Here is a 25,138-nt window from a genome sequence, read left to right as displayed (position 1 = left end):
GAAGATGCGCTGTAGAGGATTCCCCAGCTCCAGCACACAGACCTTCAGCAGTCGTGGCGATACTCCATCTGGACTTGCTGCTTTGCTGGCACGAAGTTTCCTCAGTTCTCTGCTCACTTGTGCTGCTGTAATTGTAGGTGGGGATGTCTCTCCTATGCTGGTATCAGCAGAAGGATGGGTAGAGGGTGCAGTACTCTGAGGTGAGAGTGAGAGTACATTAGGGTGGTCAAACCTGTTAAAGAAGTTGTTCATTTAGTTTGCTCCCTTCACATCTCTCTCGATGGTGGCACCCCGCTTTGAGCTGCAGCAAGTGATGATGTTCATCCCATCCCACACTTCCTTCATGCTGTTATTCTGCAACTTCTCCTGTACTGCCCCTTCGCCACCCTGAGCTGGACTCGGAGTTCCTTCTGCACACGCTTGAGCTCATGCTGATCACCGCCTTTAAAAGACCTTTTCTTCTGGTTCAAAAGGCCCTTGATGTCACTTGTAATCCATGGATTGTTGTTAGCATAGCAGCGTACAGTTCTTACTGGAACTACAATGTCCATACAGAAATTGATGTAGCCAGTAGTGCAGTCAACAACCTCCTCAATGTTCTTACTATGTGATCCCTGCAGGATATCCCAGTCCGTAGTTCCAAAGCAGTCTCTCAGAGCCTGCTCTTCCTCAGCTTCTGTTGATTCTTGTATTTTTTTATTATATAGGAATTATATATTTTGAATTATATTGGAAGACTTGAACTGTCACATTATCATGAGAAAATTGAGTTCTGTCACAGACAGCAATAAAGCAACAGTAAAGATTAAAACAAATAGTAAGTAAACTATCTATCTATCTATCTATCTATCTATCTATCTATCTATCTATCTATCTATCTATCTATCTATCTATCTATCTATCTATCTATCTATCTATCTATCTTTGACAGACAACAAATCCTTCTCAAAAATACACCAGACTAAAAAGAAAGAAAACTAAAAAGAAAGAAAAGAAAAACTTTTGACTTGGCTGTTACAGTCACATTGAGGAATTATACAGGCACTAGCTGTGCTAAGTAATCAATTAAGACCTCAGCATTAACATTTGCATTGCACTATGTATTGGAATGTATTTTGTAAAACATGTAGTAATAAAATGCATCACTACAAATCTTTGTGATGTGCCATCTGCTGGAATGACAAATGCAATGCAGGTGTCTCTGTTATATGCCATTTGGTATGGGATTCGTAAAAGCAGTGTTAATGTATGTGGTAGACCATCTGTTGGAAAGGCAGAGACATAGAAACCAGATGGACACACAGAAACCTATCCTTTTATTAAGGTGGATATTGTCATGGTATAAAAGAGACCCAATATTATTTCTTGACACAATTATGCTGAAAAATCAATTGGCTTAAAGTACTCAGTGTTAGTTTGTCTGAGAAAGTATGTGCAGCTTCATTCATAATTATCATCAGCTTTGTCTTCATTTTTTCCTCCTCTACTACTTCCTGCTATTATCACCAGCACGTCCAGAGTATGTTCCATAACTGAGCCTGTCTTTTAAATTAGATTGATGAATTTGTGGGCCTCTCTTGAAGTGATGTTGCTGGCCTAGCATACTACAGCATAGAAATCACACAGACCATCACAGAGTTGTAGAATATGTAAAAAATATCACTACTCACATTAAAGGAATGTAGTCTCCTAAAAAAAAAAAGAGTTTCGTCTGCCCTTTCCTATATAGTTCCACTGTGTTATGAGACCATTCCTGCCTGTCATTTATGTGGACTCCCAAGAACCTGTAGCAGTGCACCACATCCACTCCCTGAATAGTGACCGGTCATAGAAGCTCTTGGTTTTGCTGAAGTTAAGTTGCAGATAATTCTCTATGCACAAAGAAACAATGGTCTCCACCTGACTCCTATACTCTTTCTTCATCACATTTATCAATACACCCCATAAGTGCAGAATCATCAGAATGTTTTGCCATGACATGACCTGCTGTTATATTTATAGTTTGAGGTGTACGGGGTGAAGAAAAAAGATGACAGGGCTGTTCCTTGTGATACTCCAGTGTTTCTCACATCCATCTCAGAGACACAGTCCTTAAACCTCATAAACTGTGGTCTGCCCAAAAGACAGTGCATTGTCCAGGACAATAAAACCTCATTCATCTGTATATCATTGAGCTTACTTCTTAACAAGGATGGTTGGATGGTATTGATTGCACTGGAGAAATCAAAAAACATAATATTCACAATTGTATCTGCAACTCCAATTTTTTCCTGATATGCCAACTGCTGTGGGCCCAGGTGGCGTACCACAAGAGTACTCACATACACTAGGATTTGTCTGTGGAAGGTTTACACTCCCATGTTCTTTGACCTGCCTTTCAAGGTCAAGTGGGGCAAAAAATGTGTCATGTACTCTTTGTATTATTTGGCAGGTACTACAGTATATATCATATATATGTAAGTTTTAGTAATTATGGTATTGTTAAAACAATGTTATGCAAATTAATTTTGCATCGCAAAGAGAGGACTGTAGATTCAATAGGTTTTGAAATAATATTTGTTTAATGTCAGCAGACGCATATAGGTATGTCTTGTTAAAAGATGCTTATATTTTGTGATCGTTTGTATGGAACAAACTGAATTTTTGCATGCAAATTTTGAAAACAAATTTAAATGGTATACGTAAATCAAACAACAATCTTTCTCCATTGTACAATTTACTTTACTAAGTCACATCACAACATTGATAGTGTTAGTGTGTGTTAGTGCGTTAGTGTTAGTGTGATTGTTAGTGTGATTCAGCTATATGTCTTTCTGTATATTTTCAAGAAAACTCTGTGCTCCAGAGAACTGGTCATTCTGGTTTGCAATCCAGATGACAACTGTACACAAGCTGAGCATGTGCCTTCAACAAAAGCTTGTGTGGCAGGGTCTCACACACAAGATCCAAACTCACAGGAGTAGGTTTAGGATGCACGGCAACTCTTCCTCCAGATACTTCTTAATTTCAAGTTGAGCACTTTCAGGTGGTAATTTTTTATAGCTAAGAACTTGTACTTCTCAAGGACTGTGGTGTTTACTGAAACTGTGTACCCTCATCTTGTTGTGCTGCAATGGTGTGATTGTGTTCCACTGCCTCAGTCAATACAAATAACTCTGCTATTATATTTTCTTATCCAGTGCACAGAGGCAAGCTTAGAGTTAATGGATCAGTAAATTCTTATTTCATTTTAGAAGATAAATATCAAATTATCAGAAACACATAGGCTCCACATTCCCATTGTCAGTTTTCTAATGAAAAATATTTGTTCAGGTATGTGCAAAATTCTTCCTTTTATGTTTAATCTCAGGATTTAAACCATTTCCCAAAGTGACAGATCAGCTCAAGTCAAGTGTCTTTATTGGCACACCATCCATAACTAGTATTGCTTCATTCAGTAGCACAAAATAATGCTCTCCAGGACCATGGTACAAAATATATACAAACACAGGACAAGTGCAAGACAGAGAATGAACTTTACTATACTATAATACAGTGGTGTCCCAACTTAGTCATAGGGATCCCCCGTGGCTGCAGGTTATTTTTTCCAACCATATTCACAATAAGTGATAATAATTGATAGTAACTGATCTCATTTAGTTAGCTGGTCTTTTTTTTCTCTTCTCTCTTTCTGAATTTAGAAAAGCACAGAAGTATGATTTTTTACATTATGAGACATTTAGAAATATTTCTTTTTTTGTTACATTGCTTAACTCTTTTTTGTTGTTTTCCTATTCTTTTTCCCTTATTATATGTAGTCTGCCCCCTTCATTGTATCTTAATAGTGACAATTAAAAACAAGCAAGGCAGACACCCCAGGCAAACAGCATTAAGTGATGAAGGGCTGCAACAGCTTTAGCATCAGACCCATTAATTAGTCAGTATTGGAAAGGCAGAATGAAATCATGATGAATACAAACAAAAAGAAAAAAATACCTTATTCACATATAGCAGCTTAATTTTTATTAAAACTAGGGGTCTTCGCTTGACAATCCCCAACCCGGTCCGTTCTACGCACCAGACACTTCTCGTCTCTGCTGCTTGTTTATGTGTATTTCACTTTCACCAAACAACAAATTGTTTAATTCTTGCGGATATGCCTCTTCATTGGGAAGAAACACTACTTCTCCCTGATGGCAACACAAATTAGACAATCTACAAGTCCATCCATTTTCCAACCCGCTGAATCCGAACACAGGGTCACGGGGGTCTGCTGGAGCCAATCCCAGACAACACAGGGCACAAGGCAGGAAACAATCCTGGGCAGGGTGCCAACCCACCGCAGGACACACACAAACACACCCACACACCAAGCACACACTAGGGCCAATTTAGAAACGCCAATCCACCTAACCTGCATGTCTTTGGACTGTGGGAGGAAACCGGAGCCACCGGAGGAAACCCACGCACACACGGGGAGAACATGCAAACTCCACGCAGGGAGGACCCGGGAAGCGAACCCTGGTCCCCAGATCTCCCAACTGCGAGGCAGCAGCGCTACCCACTGCACCACCGTGCCGCCCAATCTACAAGTCTCCAACTTAAAGTTTTAATGCAAACAATATATTCGATCTCTTTTCGCTGTTCCGTTACTTCACTGTGTAATAATTTCCGTTTGTTTGCGCTAATGCAATCTTTACTATCATTTTTTGAGACTTTTGAATTTTAGCACTTTTGTTATCTCTAACCTGCTCTGCATGTGTATTGCGCCAGTATTTTTTAATTCTTTACGACGGTCTACTTTATCATCTACTCTTTGTCTTTTATTTCCGGCCCCGGGCATGGTTAAATCTCTTGGCACAAAGTCTCGTCTCACGGGACGTGAAAGTATTTCTTTGAAAAAGTCACATCTCGTCCCAGGATTTTTTTATTATAATAGAGAGATACTTTACCACACTTACTTTTGTAATTTCTTCATTGACCCAAATACAGAAAGTAGGAAGTAATGGCTCACTTAATTAGGCTAGGTGTCCTTTTAAAAGCCAGGGGGTAGCAGCTATTGATAGTATCTGGTAGAACTGCTACTGATGCTACAGTACCTTCTGCCAGATGGAAGTAGGACAAACAGACCATGGGAGGAGTGGGAGCAGTCCTTCACAATTCTGTAAGCTTTACAAAGATGACTTCAATGGAGGCATTGTAAGACCTTATAGTCAGAGACACTGCAGTTCCCAAACCAGACAGTGTAGGTGCTGGTTCAAACGGTCTTATTGGTGCCCCTGTAGAATGTTGTGAGAATGGGGTGAGGTAATCTTGCCGTCTACAGCCACTGAAGGAGGTGGAAACACTGTTGCATCTTCTTGGCTACAGAGGGTAGCTACCTAGTACACACCAAGGAATTTGGTGCTCTTGATCAGTTCCACCACAGAGCCCGCAACGTTCAGTGGGGTGTGCACAGCTTGGGACTTCTTGAAATCAACAACTATCTTTTGTCTTCTCCACAGTAAGATACAGATTGTGTGCACTTGCACCACTCCGACAATCATTGTATTTCCGTTCTGTAAGCTGACCCACCTTCATTACTGATGAGACCTACCAATTAATGATGGCGTTAGAGCTGTGTGCATATATTCTAATATGTTTGAGGCTAACTAGTAATTTTTGCAAAACACATTTTTCTGCCTCTTCTTTCATAAAGTCCCTAAAAGTATTTTGGAATGACATATATTTCCACCTTATGCATTAAAGTTTTCAACAGTGTTTAAAATATTAAATTAACATGCCAATGTATTGTGAATAAAAATAAAATCGTCCATGATCAATGCAGTTATGCAAAATTAGCATTCTATTCTTATTCTGTATAAATAAACACCAATGTAAATTTTGCTTGGAATGTTAGGATTGGCTGCAGTGGGTTGGCACCCTGCCCAGGATTGGTTCCTGCCTTGTGCCCTGTGTTGGCTGGGATTGGCTCCTGCAAACCCCTGTGACCCTGTGTTTGGATTCAGCAGGTTGGAAAATGGATGGATGAATGGATGTTGGGATTGGCTCTTCCATACATAGAAGTTGTTATGTTTCACATTAAAAATAGACACATTTGTCATGACATAAAGAAAGGATGGAGGAAAAAAATCAATGTAACATGCAGTATATATCTTGTATACTTGTATACTGTATTGTCAGTTATAATGGTCGCGTCACTTCTGCACTTTCCACAATATGATCCACAGCTTTTGATACGTTTACTCCATGTGGTTGTCACTATTAAGATCTTATCTTCTGGTATCATCTGGTTCATCTGGTATCACTTGGTATCATCTGGTTCATCCAGAATATGGTCAAGGGCATTTGTCAAAGCTTCTCCCAGGCATAGATGATATACACCACGTAAACTTAACAAAGCATGGTGTATTTGATTTGTTAGTGAATGGTGAAACCATACAGAGATTCTCAAAAATGAAGCTGTCAGATTCTTTTTACTCCATTTGTCTACAAAAAGGGCTACTTTGTTGCTGTATCAGTTTTATGTGAGATGACCACATTTATTTATGCAACACATAGCATGCTAAATTTGGGGTCAAGAGAAGAAACACATTTTCTGAATGATGGCATTTCACATAACCTTGTAGGCATGCTAGCTTAAATAACCAGGTTTACTTGCGGTTATTCGTGTTTCTTTAGCCGAGTTTGCTTTCCCAGCTGATGTCATTTACAAACATAACGTTAATGTTGGCAGTCTTGTATTAAGTGGACTTGAACTTGCATGTGTGTTCTGACTTCAGTCTTATAATTAGTAATTCCACCTATCTGAATGGCACCAGGGCGGCACGGTGGCGCAGTGGGTAGTGCTGCTGCCTCGCAGTTGGGACACCTGGGGACCTGGGTTCGCTTCCCGGGTCCTCCCTGCGTGGAGTTTGCATGTTCTCCCCGTGTCTGCGTGGGTTTCCTCCGGGCGCTCCGGTTTCCTCCCACAGTCCAAAGACATGCAGGTTAGGTGGATTGGCGATTCTAAATTGGCCCTAGTGTGTGCTTGGTGTGTGGGTGTGTTTGTGTGTGTCCTGCGGTGGGTTGGTACCCTGCCCAGGATGGGTTCCTGCCTTGTGCCCTGTGTTGGCTGGGATTGGCTCCAGCAGACCCCCGTGACCCTGTGTTCGGATTCAGCGGGTTGGAAAATGGATGGATGGATGAATGGCACCATCACTCAGCTGTTAAGTAATATACAAATGGAAACCGTCAGCAGGATTTAACATTTCCCGGGGTGTCTTCTCTGGGTCAGATGTTGGTAAATAATTTGAAACTTTGTGGTCTCAATTATCTTTTCTAATGTGAACACATGGAATTAAGTTGCCTCGTTTATTGCTTAAATCATTTGAAAAGTTTTGTATATTGACTGTAAACCTGAATTGGGGAGGATAAGATAAAATCCCTTTCATAGATGTACAGTATACAAGAGTTCTGATGAAATGATAACCGCCACCTTATCGTGGTGGAGGGGTTTGCGTGTCCCAATGATCCTAGGAGCTCTGTTGTCCGGGGCTTTATGCCCCTGGTAGGGCCACCCAAGGCAAACTGCTCCTAGGTGAGGGATGAGACAAAGAGCGGTTAAACAAACCTCCTATGATGAAAAACAATTTTGGACGCCGTTTTCTCTTGCCCGGACGCGGGTCACCGGGGCCCCACTCTGGAGCCAGGACTGGAGGTGGGGCTCGATGGCGAGCGCCTGGTGGCTGGGCCTGCACCCATGGGGCTCGGCCAGGCACAGCCCGAAGAGGCAACGTGGGTCCCCCTTCCCATGGGCTCACCACCTATGGGAGGGGCCAAGGAGGTCGGGTGCAGTGTGAGTTGGGTGGTGGCCGAAGGCAGGGACCTTGGCGGTCCGATCCTCGGCTACAGAAGCTGGCTCTTGGGACGTGGAATGTCACCTCTCTGAAGGGGAAGGAGCCTGAGCTAGTGCGCGAAGTTGAGAGGTTCCGGCTAGATATAGTCGGACTCACCTCGACGCACAGCTTGGACTCTGGAACCAATCTCCTTGAGAGGGGCTGGACTCTGTACCACTCTGGAGTTGCCCCCGGTGAGAGGCGCCGAGCGGGTGTGGGTATACTTATTGCCCCCCGACTTGGAGCCTGTACATTGGGGTTTACCCCGGTGGACGAGAGGGTAACCTCCCTTCGCCTTCGGGTGGGGGGACGGGTCCTAACTGTTGTTTGTGCGTATGCACCGAACAGCAGTTCAGAGTACCCACCCGTTTTGGAGTCCCTGGAGGGGGGTGCTAGAGGGCATACCTTCTGGGGACTCCCTCGTTCTGCTGGGAGACTTCAATGCTCACGTGGGCAATGACAGTGAGACCTGGAAGAGCGTGATTGGGAGGAATGGCCCCCCCGATCTGAACCCAAATGGTGTTTTGTTATTGGACTTCTGTGCTCATCACGGATTGTCCATAACGAACACCATGTTCAAGCATAGGGGTGTTCATATGTGCACTTGGCACCAGGACACCCTAGGCCTCAGTTCGATGATCGACTTTGTGGTCGTGTCGTCGGACTTGCGGCGACATGTCTTGGACACTTGGGTGAAGAGAGGGGCGGAGCTGTCAACTGATCACCACCTGGTGGTGAGTTGGCTTCGATGGTGGGGGAGGATGCCGGTCAGGCGTGGTAGGCCCAAACGTGTTGTGAGGGTCTGCTGGGAACATCTGGCAGAGCCCCCTGTCAGAAGTAGCTTCAACTCCCACCTCCGGCAGAACTTCGACCACATCCCGAGGGAGGTGGGGGACATTGAGTCCGAATGGGCCCATGTTCCGTGCCTCTATTGTTGAGGCAGCTGACCGGAGCTGTGTCCGTAAGGTGGTCGGTGCCTGTCGTGGCGGCAATCCCCGAACCCGTTGGTGGACACCGCCGGTAAAGGATGTCGTCAAGCTGAAGAAGGAGTCCTACAGGACCCTTTTGTCCTGTGGGACCCTGGAGGCAGCTGATAGGTACCGGCAGGCCAAGCGGAATGCGGCTTTGGTGGTTGCTGAGGCAAAAACTCGGGCGCGGGAGGAGTTTGGGTAGGCCATGGAGAACGACTTTCGTATGGCTTCGAGGAGATTCTGGTCCACCATCCGGCGTCTCAGGAAGGGGAAGCAGTGCAGTGTCAACACTGTATATGGTGGGGATGGTGCGCTGCTGACCTCGACTTGGGATGTTGTGGGTCGGTGGGGGGAGTACTTCGAAGACCTCCTCAATCCCATTAACATGCCTTCCAATGAGGAGGCAGAGCCTGGGGACTCGGAGGTGGGCTCTCCCATCTCTGGGACTGAGGTCACCGAGGTGGTCAAAAAACTCCTTGGTGGCAGGGCCCCGGGGGTGGATGAGATACGCCCGGAGTTCCTCAAGGCTCTGGATGTTGTTGGACTGTCTTGGTTGACACGCCTCTGCAACATCGCATGGACATCAGGGACAGTGCCTCTGGATTGGCAGACCGGGGTGGTGGTCCCCCTCTTTAAGAAGGGGTATCGGAGGGTGTGTTCCAACTACAGAGGGATCACACTCCTCAGCCTCCCTGGAAAAGTCTATTCAGGGGTCCTGGAGAGAAGGGTCCGTCGGATAGTCGAGCCTTGGATTCAGGAGGAACAGTGTGGTTTTCATCCTGGTCGCGGAACAGTGGACCAGCTCTACACCCTTAGCAGGGTCCTGGAGGGTGCATGGGAGTTTGCCCAACCAGTCTACATGTGTTTTGTGGACTTGGAAAAGGCATTCGACCGTGTCCCTCAGGGAATCCTGTGGGGGGTACTCCGAGAGTATAGGGTACCGGCCCCCCTGATAAGGGCTGTTCGGTCCCTGTACGATCGGTGCCAGAGCCTGGTCCGCATTGCCAGAAGTAAGTCGAACCCATTTCCAGTGAGAGTTGGACTCTGCCAGGGCTGCCCTTTGTCACCGATTCTGTTCATAACTTTTATGGACAGAATTTCTAGGTGCAGCCAGGGCGTTGAGGGGGTCCGGTTTGGTGGGCTCAGGATTGGGTCACTGCTTTTTGCAGATGATGTTGTCCTGTTTGCTTCATCAGGCCGTGATCTTCAGCTCTCTCTGGATCGGTTCGCAGCCGAGTGTGAAGTGGCTGGGATGAGAATTAGCACCTCCAAATCCGAGACCATGGTCCTCAGCCGGAAAAGGGTGGAGTGCCCTCTCAGGGTTGGAAGCGAGATCCTGCCCCAAGTGGAGAAGTTCAAGTATCTCGGGGTCTTGTTCACGAGTGAGGGAAGAATGGAGCGTGAGATCGACAGGCGGATCGGTGCGGCATCCGCAGTAATGCGGGCGCTGCATCGGTCTGTCGTGGTGAAAAAGGAGCTGAGCCGCAAGGCGAAGCTCTCAATTTACCAGTCGATCTATGTTCCTACCCTCACCTATGGTCATGAGCTATGGGTAGTGACCGAAAGAACGAGATCGCGAATACAGAGGCTGAAATGAGTTTCCTCCGCAGGGTGTCTGGGCTTTCCCTTAAAGATAGGGTGAGAAGCTCAGTCATCCGGGAGGGGCTCAGAGTAGAGCCGCTGCTCCTCCACATCGAGAGGAGTCAGATGAGGTGGCTCGAGCATCTAATCAGGATGCCTCCTGGACGCCTCCCTGGTGAGGTGTTCCGGGCACGTCTAACCAGGAGGAGGCCCCGGGGAAGACCCAGGACACGTTGGAGGGACTATGTCTCCCAGCTGGCCTGGGAACGCCTTGGGATTCTCCCGGAAGAGCTAGAAGAAGTGGCCGGGGAGAGGGAAGTCTGGGCATCTCTGCTCAAGCTGCTGCCCCCGCGACCCGACCTCGGATAAGCGGGAGACAATGGATGGATGGATGGATGGAAATGATAAATTGGATAATTGTTATCAGTATGATGTTTTGTGACATATTTTACTTAAAGGTATGAACCAGTAGCCATAACATGCAACAAAGGAATCCATGTTGTGTGTTCTCACCACTTATCCAAGAAGAACTGAAAAGATAAAAGAACTAAATAACCCTAGTAGTGGAGACAAAGTTGGCTGCAGCTGAGCTAATGAAGGATGTACTTAAACCAGGAGTCAGAATGGAACACAAACTTTCTGATATGTCAAAATGACATTTCAGTTGACATCATAAATGTTTCACATATTTCACAATTTGAAATCATCATGCATGGTTCACTATTGCAAAGATAAAAAATTAAAAGATAGATGTCAATATTACCCTAAGTTCTTGTCTATAAGCCGCGGCTTATCTAAGGAAAAAAGTTGTGAAAATGAAAAAATAGAATATCGGCTTATACATAAATCCGGTTTATACAGTAATCCCTCCTCCATCGCGGGGGTTGCGTTCCAGAGCCACCCGCGAAATAAGAAAATCCGCGAAGTAGAAACCATATGTTTATATGATTATTTTTATATTGTCATGCTTGGGTCACAGATTTGCGCAGAAACACAGGAGGTTGTAGAGAGACAGGGACGTTATTCAAACACTGCAAACAAACATTTGTCTCTTTTTCAAAAGTTTAAACTGTACTCCATGACAAGACAGAGATGACAGTTCTGTCTCACAATTAAAGGAATGCAAACATATCTTCCTCTTCAAAGGAGTGTGTCAGGAGCACAGAATGTCACATAGATAGAGAAAACAATCTCTAGCAAACAAATCAATGGTGCTGTTTGGCTTTTAGGTATGCGAAGCACCGCGGCACAAAGCTGTTGAAGGCGGAAGCTCACACCCCCTCCGTCAGGAGCAGGGAGAGAGAGAGAGAGAGAGAGAGAGAGAGACAGACAGACAGACAGAGACATAGTTTGTTTTTCAGTCAAAAATCAATACGTGCCCTTCGAGCTTTTAAGTATGCGAAGCACTGTGCAGCATGTCGTTTCAGGAATCAGCTTTACAAAAGATAGCAACGTGAAGATAATCTTTCAGCATTTTTAGACGAGCGTCCGTATCGTCTAGGTGTGCGAACAGCCCCCCTGCTCAATCCCCATACATCAGGATCACAGATAGTCAGCGCAAGAGAGAGAGAAAAGTAAGCAATCTAGATGCTCAGCCATCTGCCAATAGCGTCCCTTGTATGAAATCAACTGGGCAAACCAACTGAGGAAGCATGTACCAGAAATTAAAAGACCCATTGTCCGCAGAAATCCGCGAACCAGCAAAAAATCCGCAATATATATTTAAATATGCTTACATATAAAATCACAATTTAAATGACAGCTACGCGCGCGTGTTGACTCGGCGACGCCCAGAGCAGAAAGAACGCACTCCGGCCGCTCCAACCGCGCCATGCGGGGAGTGAGAGAGACGCCAATATCTCACACTCTCTCCCCCCTTAAAGAAATTAAATGGGTGCGAGTGAGACCACTGACCTCCCTCCCTTCTATTAGTTACTAGCAAAATACCCGCGCTTCGCAGCGGAGAAGTAGTGTGTTAAAGAGATTATGAAAAAGAAAAGGAAACATTTTAAAAATAACGTAACATGATTGTCAATGTAATTGTGTTGTCATTGTTATGAGTGTTGCTATACACACACACACACACATAAACATATATATACATATCTACATATACACATATACACATATCTACATATATATATATACATATACACATCCACATATATATATATATATATATATATATATATATATATATATATATATCAACATATATATACACACATACATACACACACACATATACATATATACATATACACATACATAGATACACATACACACACATACATATATATACACACATACATACATGCATACACACACACACACACACACATATATATATATTTACATATCTACATATATACACATATCTACATATATATATACACATCTACATATATATACACATATATATACATATCTATATATATATATCTAGACATACATACAAAAATACATTGACAGATATATATATATCTATATATATATATGTAATTGTGTTGCCACTGTTATGAGTGTTGTTGTCATATATATATATATATATAATATACACACACACATAAACATATATATACATATACATAGATACATATATATACATATGTACATATATACATATACACATATATATATATATACATATACACATCTACATATATATATATATACACATATCACACATATATATATACACATACATAAACACACATATACAGTACATATATACATATACACATACATACATACACATACATATATATATACACACATACATACATACATACACACACACATATATATATATATATATATTTACACATATCTACATATATATATATATTTATATATATATATATATATATACACATATCTACATATATATATGGGTCTGTAGGGTCTGTCCCTGAGACTTATTAACTGTCATTGTGAAGCAGAGCCTTAGTGGAAATTGGAGGCGTTTGAATTGAAATGGGAGATCAGAGGGTATAACGGGGATGCGAGGAATAAAAACTCTCTCCCCTGAGCCACCGCCAGTAAAAATAGTTGCCTGAATGAGGTTCTTTTGCAGACACGTGACCTGAAGTCTCGTGCCGTCACAAAGTTTCAGTGGCTGTACGCAAATCCACATTCGGTTTCATATTGTTTTCGTACCTTATCAATTGTGTAATGTGTTTTTTGAATAGGTTTGATTCATTGAAGTGAGCACTCCTGCTGCGTTCAGTCACTTCACGTGAGCCGATCTCTTGTGTGATGTTGCGATGTCCAGGGGTTTATTTAATGTTAGCTAAGACCCGGCAGTTAAAAGTTTCTCGCTACAGCAATTTTAACTCTGTCATAAAGTGATCCAAACTGTCGTTTATACCTCGTGTCTTCTCATTAAACTTGTATCTCGCGAATATGGCATTGCAAACGGCAGCGGGTCAGTTCACGTGCTTACATGGGAGGTGTGATGACGCGATATATTTTGATATATATCAAAATACCCGCGCTTCGCAGCGGCAAAGTACTGCTTTAAAATTTTTATTAAGAAGAAAAGTAAACCTTTTTAAACTGAGGGAAAATGAATCAACAATTATTTCTTAAGGATCTCTTTGTATACCATGTTGTCAGTTCGCCCTTCCGGTTCTAAAATGACCAAGCTGTGTGCTGAGCTTACTCTTGAGCATGAAATCCAACGTGGTTTGTGCCGTTCAGAATGAAAACAGTTTGCATTCACCTTTTTAATAAAAGGCGAGCTTTTAAGCCTGAGAAATCACCCCGTAAATGCACACGTTTAATTGCACGTGTTAATATGTATGCTTACACAGTATTAAGACACTCAAAAATTAACGTCATTTACCTTCGTTCCCGCGTTTTGACTCGTGCTGTAAATCTCTTCCTTGATTTTAGTTCACGTGATTACGTAGGAGGCGTGATGACGCGATACGTGACTCCGCCTCCTCCATTAGAGTATATGGACAAAAAACAGGTTCCAGTTATGACCATTACGTGTAGAATTTCGAAATGAAACCTGCCTAACTTTTGTAAGTAAGCTGTAAGGAATGAGCCTGCCAAATTTCAGCTTTCTACCTACACGGGAAGTTGGAGAATTAGTGATGAGTCAGTCAGTGAGGGCTTTGCCTTTTATTAGTATAGATAGGTTATAGTACGTTCGGCTTATCCATGAGTCCGGCTTATCTATGATAAGATTTTATTTTAAAAATTCGTATGATTTTTGGTCTCCGGCTTATACACGAGTCCGGCTTATAGACAAGAACCTAGGGTACATTTATGTGATACTAGGGGGGCAAGCCCCCCGGCACGTTTGGCGCCCAACCCCTAGTTGTGGCCAGTCTGCCTCTCGTATTGTGAAGAGGGGGGCTGAACGCACCCCAAGGAGACGCGGTCGCTCCTCCGAAACCCCCTCTTAAACAGTGATACAATGGGAAACAAATACAGTTTTTTTTTACCTCCTCTTTGCTCGATCAGCTGTTGGCTTGCTGTTGCTGCCGTACCACCTGATCTGCATCTTGCACGGCACTTCAAACATTTAAAAGCCCGTACAGCAGCTGTCCTACTCTTTGTCTTTTATTTCCGGCCCTGGGCATGGTTAAATCTCTTGGCACTCTTGGTTAAGTCTCATCTCGCGGGACGTGAGTTCTTGATATTTTTTAGTATATAATTTAAAAATGGAATAAGAATGTGAAAATCTAACAACATCATATTAAAGCTGATAAATTCTGAAAAGAATGATCCCAAACATATATAGTATATGTAGGTTTTAAAATTAGCCTGATATAAAGCGTGACAAAAAACATGACATAAAAATGTCACATAAAATCGTTGCACAAAATCGTTGCAATTTTAGGCTTAGGATTTTATATATAGAGAGTAGATTATGCACTCTTCCATAGCTGAATGACTACTTCCAAAATTACTCTGACATGAATTACCAGTGCTGAAAAATATGGTAAGTACAAGTTACTGGGTGAACAAAAAAAAGGAAGAGTTTACTGGAATAATATATGAGACCTCAGTAATGGAAAAAAACTGTGGGGATGAGGTAAGGTAAGAGAGTTTAGAGCATTTTATTTTTACTTTCTACAGCTCTGAAGAAATGGAGGCATTTCTATCACACAAGTCAAGTCAAGTTGGGGAGCATGCACTGGTACAATGTTTTACCACACCCACCACAAAACGAAACAGCTCGTGATCCTAGTTGGCGACTCACCTCCAGGCAGAGACACGGTCCAGTCCCACCCTCCGGAAATGACCCTCTATCTGCCTCAGCCAGGTGTTACGTGGGTGACCCCTTGGCCTTGTCCAGCCATTTGGCTCCCCAACAATGAGGATCCTACGAGCTGAATCACCCTTGTGGAAACGCACCACGTGGCCATAGTGCTGTAACTGAGGCTCTCTCACAATATATCCAGCCCTGCAAGCGGTCCTCCAATTTGCAGGGAAATCGTGGGGGTTGGTGGCAGGATTGGCACTCTAGCCACCGTGAAAAAACTTCACACAGCTCCGAGATGACAGAAAGGACACCTTTTTGCTCTACGCAGGAGTAGCTCTGCTGCAGCCACCAATAGGTAGGCTGCTCGCATAATGAAGGGGATAGGGGAAAGCCCTCAGAAGCCCCATCTCTGGAAGAGTCGAAACCATTGGAAAGCCGATGGGGTGGGGTCAGTTGGGGATCAGAACTGGTGTGGTGCTGAGGCATCGCCCGCTGCACGGCAGCACTCAGGTCCCAGTTTGAGGTAGGTGCATGGAACGTCTTGTTTCTCTGGCAAGATGCTCATCTCCTTCTGTCACACACAAGAGACAAACTAAGACTTTGTGTTTTTACATCAATAATCAGATGAAACAAAATAATAAGATGTTAATTTCAGAAATGCATATATTATATTTGAGTATATACTATATTGTAGTAAATAGTTGATTTACAAATCATTAAAAATGTAACATACAACTAAAGTAGTGTTTGTGAATAATGGAACAGAATATATTTTGACTTAAATCAATGCATTTTTGACAAAATTTCAAAGAAAATTGAACAATCTACCTTGCAATGACCCAGGCAAAACCCAAATACAATTTAATAAAGTCATCTGTCTTTTTTCAAAAATGTGAAATTTAAGGTGGGCCAATGGCGTTTAACCCTTTATGGTACCCATTAAACTTTGCAGAAACATTAATTCTATATGAAAATATGCCAGCTTTGCAAGTCCATTTGGCCTATATATCCACTTAGGGCTGAGCATAACCAAACTGCATCTTAACCAATGCATCTTTTGTCTAAACTGTTACAATTCAGGTGGCCCAATGGCTTTAAAACCTCTACAGCACTCATCAAACATCGGAGGTAATCCCATTCATTAGATCAGAGAGTATTCCAACTTTACCAGCACATTTGACCCATATTACTATATTCCCATGTTCAGCTGGGCAAAACCCAAATGCAGTTTAATAAAAGCATTCATCTTTTGTCATAACTGTGAACATTAGGCTGGCTTAATGGCATTTAACCCTTTACAGTGCCCTTTAAACATTACAGTAAATCTCCATCAATAGATATTGTACAGTCTCAACAGCCCATTTAATCCAGGTATTTGCATTGTGCCAAAAAAAAAAAATGACTAACTTTACAAAGGCATCTTTCATTTCTTGAAACTGTTCAAATCGGGGTGGTCCAATGACATTTAATTCTTCATATTTCCATTTAAACATCACAGTAAATCTAATTTATTACTCATGTTGAACCGGGCAAAATGCAACTGTTGTTTATCAAAGCATCTCTCTTTCTGTTAATGGAGAATAAGGAACTGCTTTGCACAAGGAATGTGAATAAGTATATATATCACCGAATAAGGGTTAGCAAGGACCTTCCCTTATTCAGCTAGATACTTGGAATAAGGAGCCCTGAATAAGTAACCCACCAAATAAAGAGCTTCGAATAGGTAGCCAATTTCAGCCTCAAAAGAAAATTCTGGTTCCCTGCACAGAATCCTCCTCCCCCAACCCCCAACACCCCCCCCCCCCCCCCCACTACCTCAACCTCAGGTACCAACCCCCTCCCAGTGACATAGCTAGCTTGCTGAAGGTCCCTGTGCAGCACCTTGAGGTGGGCCCCTCCCGTCTATCAACACTGTTAGTAATTTATTCACAACTAGATCCTAGGAGCTGGCTGGGCAGTGACGTCTGCAACCGCTTTACTATCAGATCACACGCTGATGACAAACAAACCAGCTCTCTACATGGAATTTGTAATAACTTTTTTAATCGCCTTATTACAGCTGCTGTAAGTTAGCAAAAATAAAATAAATTGTGGGAATGGAATGTGGGAGGTGTCTGTAGTAGTAGTAGTACATAAATATATATAAAATGTGGACTTTTCCAAGACAGCTTTGTGACAGAAGATGATTAAAATATAACATAAGCTTGAAAGTAGAAACTGTTCTAGACTATAAAATGAAGCAAGTTCAATTTGTAACAAATTAAAATGATAACACCGGCTGACAGGATACTACTACACAATCGACCTGTTTTACACAAATTCTGAGAAAAATGCACATTATAAAGTGGTCACACTCACAAATCCTCACAGTAGTGGCACTAATGCACAGTAAGCCGTACTAAGGTACACAATAAAACAGATTACAGATATGTTAAACTGTTAAAGCTTACAAAAATGGAACAGACTGACAAGTTACAAATCATATTATAATATCACTAGTATCTTAAAATACTCGATTGCATGCCTTCTGTTGAGCAAAAGTCTCAACAATGTTTGACACGTCGAGTTGTCTGGCATGCTCATTTTCGATTGAGAGTACAACCAAGATCACTAAGTCTGTCTTGTGACATTGTGCTTCTAAAGTAATTTTCAATGAGTCCTGCTTGGTTGACTTTAATGTAATATGAGTCAGATAAGCACCGGCCTTTTTGACTTGGACCGTGTGGAAATAGTCCAGATGGCTGACATGGACCTACTGAAAACACAAACTGTTTATCGTCAGATATCAATGGTTCCAAGAAATTTGCCTTGTCAGTAGGAAATTGCTTTGTCATATATATTGCTTGTTTGTCTTCAGTAGTTTATTTGGTTTGAATGGTTTCAGCAGATAGCACCTTATCTGAAGCCATTGTATCGCTACTTCCAGACTCGGTAGTTGCAACTATTTCACTCACTACACTGTCTGCATAATCTGGTTGTGGTTTTTGTGACAATTCGACAGCACCAGCATTCTCAGTTACTACTGCTGGCCCTTGCTTAGTTTTGAGAAAGGTAGAAATCTTAGTAACACGCTACTTAAATCCTGCCTTCATGCCATAATCCCTACTGTTACAACAATAATAAACACATCCCTTGACACTGGCTCTGTGCCGCTCACCTTTAAAATTGCGTCTGCAATCCCAATGTTAAAAAAGTCTGGTCTTGATGCTGACAATCTTAACAATTTCCGGCCTATTTCCCACTTACCTTTCCTGTCAAAAGTTCTTGAGCGTGTTGTAGCTTCCCAACTCACCAATTACCTAACCTCTAATAATTTGATGGAACCCTTTCAGTCTGGTTTCAGGGCGTGGCACAGCCGTGAAACTGCTCTGCTATGGGTAACCAATGATTTGCTTATGGCAGCAGACTCTGGACAAACCAGCATATTAATTCTGTTAGACCTCAGTGCAGCATTTGACACTGTCAGACATGACATCCTACTGTCCAGAATGGAGAACATGCTGGGTATCTCTGGCACTGCCCTCCAGTGGTTCAAGTCCTATCTGACTGATAGGCAAGAGTTTGTTAGTCTTGGCAACAGCAGATCCAGCTCAGCACCAGTCACACAAGGAGTCCCTCAAGGCTCTGTCCTCGGTCCTCTGCTTTTCTGTATTTACATGCTTCCCCTTGGCCATATTATTCGTAGCTATGGACTGGGTTATCATTTTTATGCAGATGATACTCAACTGTACTTCAATGTTAAAAGTGGAACTTCATCAGAGCTTTCTCAGCTCACAACCTGCCTTAGTGAAATTAAAACCTGGATGGAGCAGAACTCTTTAAAATTAAATTGCAATAAAACTGAACTCCTGCAAATTGGGTCTAAAATGCAACTTAATAAAATGAGCTCCTTCTCAGTCTATCTTGGCGATGATCTCATCAGACCTGCCTCTACTGTAAAAAATCTTGGTGTCATTTTTGATTCCTCCCTCTCTTATTCCACCCACATAAATCACATTAAGAAACTTTCTTACTTTCACCTCCGTAACATATCCCGTGTTCGCTCCTTCCTCTCCTTCTCTAATGCTGAGAAACTTGTCCATGCTTTTATCACATCCCGCATCGATTATTGTAATTCCCTACTGGCAGGTGCCCCTTCTAATCTTATATCACAGCTCCAGCTTATTCAAAACTCGGCTGCAAGAGTCCTTACTCGAACCAGCAGCAGCGAGCACATCACACCCATCCTGCTCCGCCTTCACTGGCTCCCTGTGTCTTACAGAATCGAATATAAAATCCTACTAATAACCTACAAAGCCTTAAATAATCTCACGCCAAACTACATCAGTGACCTTCTCCATCACTATGTGCCTGTCCGCCCACTAAGGTCCTCTGATTCTGGCAATCTTGTTGTACCCCACACTAATCTACACTCCATGGGTGACAGGGCCTTCAGCTGTATAGCGCCCAGACTGTGGAATGACCTACCGAAATTAATCAGGTAGCTGACTCCATGAATTGTTTTAAAAAACAACTCAAAACTCATCTGTTCAGGAAGGCTTTTAGCTCTACCTGACTTTATTACCCTTCTCTCAGTTTATTTCTCTGTCAAGATGCTCATGTAACCTGTGTGTGTGCTAGACCATCAATTATGTTGTCTGTTTTTTTTTTTTCAGAATTCACTGTCTTAATCTTCTTTATTCATTTATCTGGTTTGTACAATGCTATATACTGTATATGCTGCCGTTCTTTATTATATTCTGTAAGTGCAATGAGCATGGGAAAGGCACTATATAAATAAAATGTATTATTATTATTATTATTATTATTATTATTATTAAGCTTAGCATTTTTCAATTCCTGTTGCAGGCATGCCTTACGTTTAGCAACACCACTCTTATAATGTTTGCCGCTGCTACTGACCGACATGGCGAGAATATAAAAAGTGTCAAATTTTTTAAATTTTCTGCGTTTGCTGACTTACGGGGACCACAATTTAACAAAAGAATCGCAGTGACTTAATGTTTATGAATTTGAACTTCGAAAACTGTTGATATCAAATCAAAGTACAAAAGTAATAATTATTTATGATAATAATGTATATTTACATTATTCATGTGACATGCTTCAAACCTTCTTCCATTCACATCCGCTATGGCACTTCAAAGGTCGCCATATTTGGGAGTGTGCACTTCTCTGTAAGGCGGAGTAAGCCATGTTGTACCTCCGATTAGGCTCCGAGCCTCCAAAATACTGAAGTCTAAATTCGTGTAAACTATAGGCCTGCAGAATAAGTAATGTAATCATGGATTGGACTGGACTTGCCTGGTGATGGTGCAAACATGCCACTGAAATTATGAATTATTAACGCAATGAACTGTGCAAGTGATTGAAGTTATTAAAATAAATAGCTATCCAAAAACCTCTGCTTGCTATACCAACAGCTCCGTTTGAGGTACTACCCCTTTTATTCCTTGTAGCGTCAATCATTTCCCTGACTGCAACCCTCCACGCCACTCTCCACCCTCCCCACTAGACTCAAAGTCTCTCAGCCACAAGGCTTCACACTGGCTTGAATACTACAACATTATACTTGAAGTAGTCCCATACAGCAATTTGATCACTGATGCCTTAGTCAGAAAATATTTATGTACAGGCGATATAGTGGCCTTGGAACCCCTGCAGATTTTGTTTTTTTCTCCAGCCCTCTGAAGTTTATTTTGTTTTTTCTGTCCTCCTGGCCATCGGACTTTACTTTATTCTTTGTTACTTAGTATTGCCTAATCTTATTTTTATGTTTTTCTTTTATCTTTCTTCATTCTGTAAAGCACTTTGAGCTACATCATTGGTATGAAAACATGATATATAAATAAATATTGTTGTTGTTATTTAGGAATCATTATAGTTTGGAATTTAAAAATGATTGTAATAATCCACTACATCAAAAATCCTTCAATAAAATGTATCTTTCCAAACACTACATTTTACTATCCTTTAAAATACTGTGCACACTGAGACTAGTTCCCAAGCGCAGAAAATCCCACCTATCTATACTAATAAAAGGCAAAGCCCTCACTGACTGACTCATCACTAATTCTCCAACTTCCCGTGTAGGTAGAAGGCTGAAATTTGGCAGGCTCATTCCTTACAGCTTACTTACAAAAATTAGGCAGGTTACGCGTAATGGTCATAACTGGAACCTGTTTTTTGTCCATATACTCTAATGGAGGAGGCGGAGTCACGTATCGCGTCATCACGCCTCCTACGTAATCACGTGAACTAAAAACAAGGAAGAGATTTACAGCATGAGTCAAACACGGGAACGAAGGTAAATGACGTTAATTTTTGAGTGTCTTTTAATACTGTGTAAGCATACATATTAACACGTGCAATTAAACGTGTGCATTTACGGGGTGATTTCTCAGGCTTAAAAGCTCGCCTTTTATTAAAGAGGTAAATGCAAACTGTTTTCATTCTGAAGGGCACAAACCACGTTAGATTTCATGCTCAAGAGTAAACTCAGCACACAGCTTGGTCTTATTACAACCGGTTCATTTTCCTCAGTTTAAAAAGGTTTACTTTTCTTCTTTATAAAATTTTTAAAGCAGTACTTCGCCGCTGCGAAGCGCTGGTATTTTGATATATATCAAAATATATCGTGTCATCACGCCTTCCACGTAAGCACGTGAACAGACCCACTGCCGTTTGCAATGCCATATTCGCAAGATACAAGTTTAATGAGAAGACACGAGGTATAAACGACAGTTTGGATCACTTTGTAATAGAGTTAAAATTGCTGTAGCGAGAAACTTTTAACTGCCGGGTCATTAAATAAACCCGTGGACATCGCAACATCACACAAGACAGCAGCTCATGTGAAGTGACTGAACGCAGCAGGAGTGATCACTTCGATTAATCAAACCTGTTCAAAAAACACATTACACAATTGATAAGGTACGAAAACAATATGAAACCGAATGTGGATTTACATACAGCCACTGAAACTTTGTGACGGCACGAGACTTCAGGTCACATGTCTGCAAAAGAACGTCATTGAGGCAAGTATTTTTACTGGCGGTGGCTCAGGGGAGAGAGTTTTTATTCCTCGCATCCCCGTTATACCCTCTGATCTCCCATTTCAATTCAAACGCCTCCAATTTCCACTAAGGCTCTGCTTCGCAATGACAATTAATAAGTCTCAGGGACAGATCCTACAAAAGGTTGGCATTGATTTGAGGCAAGACTGATTTTCACATAGCAAACTGTTCGTTGCATGCTCAAGAGTAAGCTCAGCACACAGCTTGGTCATATTACAACCAGAGGGGCGAACTGACACCATGATATACAAAGAGATCCTTAACAAATAATTATTGATTCATTTTCCCTCAGTTTAAAAAGGTTTACTTTTCTTCTTAATAAAAATATTAAAGCAGTACTTCGCCGCTGCGAAGCGCGGGTATTTTGATATATATATGTAGATATGTATATATATATATATGTAGATATGTATATATATATATATATATATATATATATATATATATATATATATATATATATATATATATATATATATAGGTGGGTTGGCACCCTGCCCTGGATTGGTTCCCTGCCTTGTGCCCTGTGTTGGCTGGGATTGGCTCCAGTGGACCCCCGTGACCCTGTGTTCGGATTCAGCGGGTTGGAAAATGGATGGATGGATGGATATATATATATATATATATATATATATATATGTAGATATGTATATATATATATATATGTAGATATGTATATATATCTATGTAGATATGTATATATATATATATATATATATATATATATATATATATATATATATATATATGTAGATATGTATATATATATATATATATGTAGATATATATATGTAGATATATATATATATATATATATATATATATATATATATATATATATATATATATATATATATATATATATATGTAGATATGTATATATATATATACTAGCAAAATACCCGTGCTTCGCAGCGGAGAAGTAGTGTGTTAAAGAGTTTATGAAAAAGTAAAGGAAACATTTTAAAAATAACGTAACATGATTGTCAATGTAATTGTGTTGTCATTGTTATGAGTGTTGCTGTCATATATATATATATAGCAAAATACCCGCGCTTCGCAGCGGAGAAGTAGTGTGTTAAAGAGATTATGAAAAAAAAAAAGGAAACATTTTAAAAATAACGTAACATGATTGTCAATGTAATTGTGTTGTCATTGTTATGAGTGTTGCTGTCTTTTATATATATAATATACACACACAGACACACATAAACATATATATACATATACATATATATATACATATCTACATATACACATATCTACATATACATACGTATATACACAGCCACAAAAACATATATATACATATACAAATTTATATATCTACATATATATATATATAGACATACATATATACATACATACATTCACATATATATATATATATACTGTATATAAACATATGTACTTATTGGCTCCTGTATTTAGGATATGGCAGGTTGGATAATGGACGGATGGACATCTGTATGCATAGCCGTATTTGCCCGTTTTCGTTTTTTTTCTTTGTTCAGTAATATTTCCGTAAACCTGGAGCTTGTCAGTTCAAATCCTGGTACTGACACCACTGTGTGACCCTGAGGAAGTCACTTCACCTGCCTGTGCTGCAAAAAACAAGAGTAATGTAACAAATTGTACCTCAGATGTTGTAAGTTGGTGGAATAAGTAAAATAGATAAATATGTATTATACACATAGGAACTATTCATTTATTTTCAGTTAAGTCATCTGCAGCAAACCTTTATAAATGAGGGTTTCTGATTTTTAGATAGTGCAAACTGTTTGTTCTTCATTGACGTTTTCTCTTGGAGAGCTTTTTTCATTTCATTGAAAATGAAAGCAGCAGCTGCCAAAAAATGTAGCTTTCTTATTAATTTTTCAACATTGTGTAAAATAAATGTATAAAGTAACATAAAAGGTTTAAATACTGGTTATCCTTTTACACTAAAATATTACTAAAGAGATACAAAAAAAGTAAAATGGATATGTTCTTTTTCTTTAAGGAGATTAAATATTACTGAAGAAAGAAAAAAAAAATTAAACAGCCAAATGGGGCTATGCATACGAACTTAAAAGGTTTAAATAAAACAGAAATATATATTTTATTTTTACTTGCTTAACTTGTGGAGGGTGTATCCTGTAGCAAAGCCCTAACTTTTTTCGTGAAAGCCCGTTTCGGTCAATAAGTCTTAAAAAAACGTGTAAAGATATTGACAATAAGCTAAGTCATCTGCAGCAAAGTTTTATAAATGAGGGTTTCTCCTTTTTAGATAGTGCAAACTGTTTCTTCTTCATTGACGTTTTGTCTTGGAGAGCTTTTTTCATTTCATTGAAAATGAAAGCAGCAGCTGCCAAAATATGTAGCTTTCATATTAATTTTTCAACATTGTGTAAAATAAATGTATAAAGTAACATAAAAGGTTTAAATACTGGT

Source organism: Erpetoichthys calabaricus, chromosome 17 (assembly GCF_900747795.2).
Source record: "Erpetoichthys calabaricus chromosome 17, fErpCal1.3, whole genome shotgun sequence".
In the NCBI taxonomy this organism is placed as follows: domain Eukaryota; kingdom Metazoa; phylum Chordata; class Cladistia; order Polypteriformes; family Polypteridae; genus Erpetoichthys; species Erpetoichthys calabaricus.
Note: the sequence above shows the minus strand (reverse complement) of the source record.